The following is a 6,737-nucleotide window of genomic DNA, read 5'->3' as shown; positions in this document are numbered from 1 at the left end:
ATCTCTGAATCTGGGAGCCAGCGGCTCGCCAACTAATCACAGGAGAACAACAACGCTCGCTGAGGGTCGTTATCGACCCGGCGAGCTTTGACGCCCGATCACCCGAGCGGCTCCGCGGGCGGCGCCGACAATTACGAGCGATAACTGTTGGTGTGGTGTCAATCAGTTATCGCGCCGCGTCCGCAGTTTATTCCTTAAACACGTGCGGAATGCTAATCACGCGTCACTGCGAAAGGCCACAGTTTGCGTGTGGGGATCATTAGCGGCGGGGGAGTCAAAGGCTTCACGAACGACGACGTACAAACCTGTTTATTCGACCTTTTTGTTTCTGGAGGGCGATTTCCCAACTGTTGACCTGGACGCAAATCAGCAAATTAAAGGCCGCCGGTCCAGGAAGAAGACCCCCCCCACCCCCAACGACGGTTCAGCCAATCATCTCATATAAATACACAGATTAGCACATTCCACTAAATCAGCTCGTTTACTCACCAGAGAAGAAGTCACACAGAATTATGTTCTTCCGTTTATTATTAAACTAAGTATTTAATCATCTTCATTAAACCTGAGAGTTGTTTCATGTGACTACTGTAGTTTATTATTTAGCATGAAGCTGCAATTAACACCTATTGCTAGAATTTAAAAGGAAAAAACCCCCACTAATTCACCGCTAAGGCTTCCTCTCTCACAGTGTTCGCAGCACTGTTGCATGATGGGAATGGTTGTGTTTGAATGGATCCAGGCAGAGAGAGAGAGAGAGAGAGAGGCTGTGAAACCACAGAGCGTCTCTACATCTGTCGGGCCTCGTTGCTGCGCCCCCGAGCCACCTGAGGGGCGGAGCACGCTGGCTACGCCACCGCGCTGACAGTTTACCGCCCTAAACCGCCGGTGAGGAGGAGGCCCGCCAGCAACAGCATCGGGGGGACGCTGGGCTCCCCGCTGACGCAGAGCGAACGGGAGCGAGCGGCGGCGGCGGCGCTTCGCCTGCGGTGCTTTTCTAACATCTTGTAACTTTGCTTCTGTTACGCCTCCTCTTCGTCGACGCAGCGGCTGACTCGTAATATGCACGGCCATTTTTTTGGGGGGGGGGGGGCGCCTCTCTGCTGCCCGTCGTAGATGATTAAATGAAAAGGGAATGAAAAAAACACACATACGCACGCACAGTGTCAACAGCGCTCTTGAACTCGCCGTTAGCCGGCTGTTATGCAAATGAGGCCGGAGGAGAGGAAAGCAAACAAATCCGATAATTGATCCGTGGCGCCGGCGAGCGGCCCCGGAGGAGCACCTGGAGTGTCGCCGTGCGGCGCCCGCAGGAGTTTAAAGTGCATCTAATGGCGGCTCGGTAGCGCTCGCCCTCCACATGCTAATGGGAACCATTTCGCAGGCGCTCAAGCTGTCAAGGGGGTTTCTGTATGAGGGGGCGGGCATTCGGAGCGACCTACGGTGACCCGAGGTGACCTCCCCCCTTGGCGCGCAAGTGTGCGGCTAAGGTCAACAAGCTCTCCAGAAAAAAAGCCGCCCGTGGTAAGAAGACACGTTAATTAAGGTAACACACGAGTGCGGCGTGCACAGCGGACCTCGCCGTGTAGGTCACTCTGGAGCTTTTAGCCGTGCTCTGCATATTAATGGGCCGCCTCGCCGCTCATAACTCATAACGCCTCATAACTGTGGGGCTCTTCCTCGGAAACATATGCGTGGCAAATTGAGATTACGACTGGTTGCGGTTGGCACGCGTCCCCGCGGCGCACGCGTTTGAATGCGGTAAGAGAGCCCGCGTGAAGTCATGGTCTGTGCACCGCTCGTCTCCTGGACATCCGGTGGCTTGTTTACCGCCGGTCGCAGCCGGCGAAGAGGCCATGCGCTCCGCTTGCGGCCTCCGAGGCCCCCCACGCCGCTGAGCGAGCGAGTCGGTGAGAAACGAATCAAAACGTGAGTAACATTTGCCGCCCTTTTTCGTCACGATTAGCCGCCGCTCATCGTGGTGTCGCGAGCCGTTCTCCTCCCCCCCCCCCGACAACCCCTCCGTTGGGCGGACTGCATGTGGCACGGATCTTCAGCTGAGCCTCACAAATCGTCTGCCGCCTCGTCACTCAAGCCTCTGTTTACGGATTCGCCCGGCGTTCCCTTCCCCCCCCCCCCTTCCTTTTCCCCCCCCTCGCTCGGGCTGTCTCCCTCGCCCCGTCGGGAAGGTTTCCGGGGGGACGTGTGATGCGCATCGTCGGTAATCAGACAAGTTGGGTACCATCCTCCTGCTTCCTCTCCAGAACAACATGTCCACCGAACTGAAAGCCAGAGTGCAACTGTCACATTAGCGGCCAGAGAGCCCTCGCTGCGCCGCGCGCCCGGTAAACAAACCCCGCAAAGATGTTCGCCGTGACAGACGGGACCGGCGGCTCTTTTCGGGCCGAGGCCAGAGCGCCGCCCTTGCAAAGAGCCGCCCCATCCGGTGTCGGGTGGAAATCCTTTAATTATAGCGGCAGCGCGCACGCAGATTTGAATATGCATGACAGAGTGTTGCATTTACGGCAACAACAACAACAACAAAAGGGTTGAAGCCGCTAATTATGTGGTCAACAGTCAGTCACTGGGCCGGTGTGCCTTCTGTTTAATCTCCCTTCTCGTGGCGGTAACCTGCGTTTGTGAAGCGCCGCTGATTCGCGCGAGCTTTCAAGTGGCGGCGCTTTAACGAGGCGTTTCGTATCCAGCGGGAAAAAGGGGAGTCGCGTCAAAGAAAAAGCGATGAAACCCCCCCCCTTGATCCAAACTAAGTGACTGTCACTTTCCGTAATGAGCCTGGTTAGATTTCATCTTTTTCCAGATCACAACGGCGTCGTCGCAGTCGTCACCGAGGCGACGCCGGGCGCCTAAAGTTACCGCTTGATGGGTTGTTTTTGTGTTGCTGTGAGCACTCTGGCAAAGTTGGACAATTATTTTTGAATCCCTGGGCTCTCAAGAGGAAAACCGGCCAATTACGGAATGTGATTTATTGTATCACGTTTGATTGGAAATGTCATTAGTCCAAATAAGGGGTTTGGGACTGTGTGAGTTGGTTCGTGATGGCCGGCTGAAAAGCTTTTATTCACTGGAACAAATTCATGAAACTAAAATGAATTAATGAGCAAACGCAACGCTTTTACACGTCCCGTCCCGCGGCTGGAGACACCCGGAGCCCTCTTTCGCTTCGCGAGGGTTTTCGAAGAGAAAAAAGGGGATTCCAGTGAGGCCGCGGTGCCGCTCGCCAACAAAACTGCTCATCCAAAGTCGTTTGCCGCAAAGTCCATTATCATCATCACTCGTGGTGATGAATTCCCCGCGATGGCACTCATAATGGCATTCTGCTCTCGTTGGCAGTCGCTGCCCTGTCAGATGGCTCATTCCCAACAGCGCACACACACACACACACACCTAGACACGTCTTCCTTACCAACAGGGGACTGTCGCGATAGTCTAACCAATGCAAAAATGGAAATTGAAAATGTACTTTTAATGTATTAACACAGTATATTAGCGTATGTATTGGCTGTGTGCACTACTATCACAGAGCTTCTGTTTGGTTTACTCTTTTAAATCAATTCATGTACCGGCGTCGGGTCCTAAGTCGGTGGGTTTTAAGCTAACGTTACAGTAACTATTCTAAGCCAAATGCTGTTTTAATTCTAAAATGTACTTTTAATGTATTAACACAGTATATTAGCGTATGTACTGGCTGTGTGCACTACTATCACAGAGCTTCTGTTTGGTTTACTCTTTTAAATCAATTCATGTACCGGCGTCGGGTCCTAAGTCGGTGGGTTTTAAGCTAACGTTACAGTAACTATTCTAAGCCAAATGCTGTTTTAATTCTAAAATGTACTTTTAATGTATTAACACAGTATATTAGCGTATGTACTGGCTGTGTGCACTACTGTCACAGAGCTTCTGTTTGGTTTACTCTTTTAAATCAATTCATGTAGTGGCGTCGGGTCCTAAGTCGGTGGGTTTTAAGCTAACGTTACAGTAACTATTCTAAGCCAAATGCTGTTTTAATTGTAAAATGTACTTTTAATGTATTAACACAGTATATTAGCGCATGTATTGGCTGTGTGCACTACTATCACAGAGCTTCTGTTTGGTTTACTCTTTTAAATCAATTCATGTAGCGGCGTCGGGTCCTAAGTCGGTGGGTTTTAAGCTAACGTTACAGTAACTATTCTAAGCCAAATGCTGTTTTAATTCTAAAAGTTAACATTGACTTAACCAGAGTAGGTAAAAGGACGCTACAGGCAGCTACCATGGCCCTAAAGCAGTTAGACATTGTTTAATGCAGAGATCAAGCATTGGTTAAAGGGTTGCAAAGCGGTTTGGAGAATTCAGAACAGGCAGTAGATTCAAAATTCAACAGCATCATGTGTTTCTGTTTAACATAAATAGGTAAAGTCATCCACAGCACAGAAGAAGAAAGGTCCGTCCAGGCAGACGGCTCGTACCTTAAGGAGAAAGTCATTCGTATTCTTCAGATGTTTGGAGAGGGGATTCATGGGAGGAGCTCAAGTTAAAATCGCAAAGGATCAAAATTTCCCTCGTGGGACTCGACCCAACCGGGGGTGGCCATTCCGTTCTTCTGATGGAGTGTGCAGTGCCTAATTTATATGGCAATAAAATAAGCATCAGACTTAATATCAAGATTTGCTATGGAGCACATAAAAGGTTGAAGTGGCCTTGTGGATCTCGTGGACATAGATCTGAAGTTCCCCCAGTTAAGCAAAAGGGAGGAGACAATGACGAGCTTCCCTGATTTCACTGCCTCGCCCAATGAAGGTTGATGCCCCATGAAAGGGAATGTAAGAGGAGCTGCAGAGGCCGATATTATTTAAAGTCATCGCTTTGGGAATAAAACACCTCTGCGGGCAGAGGGCGCGGTCCGCTCGCTGCAGCAGTACGACTCGACGCTTTGGCCACGGCGGGTCTTTAAAGGGCCGCCGCTTTGCCGCGATGATGCTTTACGTTAAACATTACAAGTTTCTGCTTCACAAAATAAACTTTCAGACAAGATCTTCTCCCAAAGGGCTTCAGTCGTCAGTTCAGAAACCAGCGGGTGACATTGCGGTGATCGGATCTACCGTGGTCTCGGGGTGGACTTTTAAGGACACCCCTTTGCCTGTAGTTCTTCCTTCATCCTCTTCACCTTTTGGAGACACACACTAAAAATGTGTGATGCCACAAGAAGAGCAAAAGTGCAATTTCCATCTTTCTTTGCGATGATGATAAAAGACTGACCCATTAGATGGTGGGGGGGTGAAAGCAGGATGGCTGAAGGTGACTTTAAGCCCGAGCTTACGGGGGGGGGATCGGGTAAACAAGAGGCCTGGCAGGCGCCGCGCTGGGCTGTTGACAACGGGCGATGGCGACCAGGTGGGAAATGTTATCCTAACAGTCTGGAACTCTTGTGAATTATTTGCTGATAGATATAAACAGCTGTTATGCTTGGTAATGGAAAGCAATTAGAAACATCTGCATACTTGGCTGTGAGCGATGCCTCCGAATGGCGGCCGCTGGGAAATAATTACATCATCAGGACCGGGGAGTGGGGGGGTACTGCTAGTGATCTGTGAAGAGCAAGGAGGGGAGCCCACATACGGACACGCACACAAATTTGTATTAGTCAGACCTGTGAGGACGCTCTGCTGATTACATTGTAACCTTCACGGTCACCTTTGACCCTTAAACACAGCCCGGTTTAAACCGGACAGATATGAACCTCCATCAGCCAATAAAACAGGTGGAATGTAGGGATTTAACAAATAACAACTACAAGGGGACACAACAACATTATGTGTGATGATAGTGATGCATAACAAATACAACGAAGAAATACGATTCAGATTATTAGAAGAATATAAAAACAGAAAAAGAAAGACACAAAAACACAATCACGGAAGATAATTGGATACAAACTACTACAAAATGAAACAAACACAGCCGCAATAAAACAAACAACCACAGAGACTCAAAACGAGCACAAAGAGGCACATTATCACCACAAAATAACTACAATGAAACACTGACACAAAAGCAAATAACCACCAAATTACAAACTGACCACGAAGAGACACAAAACCCAAACGAAGAGGAGGGAGACAATAAAGTGCATCTCACTTAAACATATTCAGTTAATCGCGGTGCTATCGACCCACCGGATGAGACGCCACAAACCCGATGAAGCTCAGAGCCACAGAGGGAGATTCAGGAGTTGTACTTTGTGAGAACTGTCCTCTCACCAAAATGTCCGAAAACTCAAACCGCGTCTGACAGGCGGCCGAGTACAAGAAGCCACTTCCGAACACGTCCACCCACGAGCCACACAGCGCACATTTGTTATGGCGATAATTAATTCAGCTTTCAACGTGACAAAAAAGATCCGTGGATCCAAAAGTACCAATTCGCTGTGAATGTTAAGTGAAACTTAAAAACGTCCAGCGTTGTCTCTCTGTGGTTCATCCGACGTCCTGTTTACTTTCTCTCGCAGTACTTCAACACTCATCTTATTTACAGCCAGTTTTACATTCAGCCATATTTACCCAAACAAGTGTTTGTGGGGTCCAAGTGGGTTTCCATCCTCTACCCGAACGCCACGGGGTCACATTGGGTCGGACCAGGCGGCCTCGCCCGTCCGCTCCCCCCGTCACGCCACGTCCCTCTCATTGTGTACGGCGCCGCTGACCTTCTGCCCCCCCCCCCTCCCCTCTCTCCAAAACGATGAT

Source organism: Gasterosteus aculeatus, chromosome 13 (assembly GCF_964276395.1).
Source record: "Gasterosteus aculeatus chromosome 13, fGasAcu3.hap1.1, whole genome shotgun sequence".
Classification (NCBI taxonomy): Eukaryota; Metazoa; Chordata; class Actinopteri; order Perciformes; family Gasterosteidae; genus Gasterosteus; species Gasterosteus aculeatus.
The sequence above is the reverse complement of the archived record's forward strand: the minus strand, read 5'-3'. Positions refer to the sequence as shown.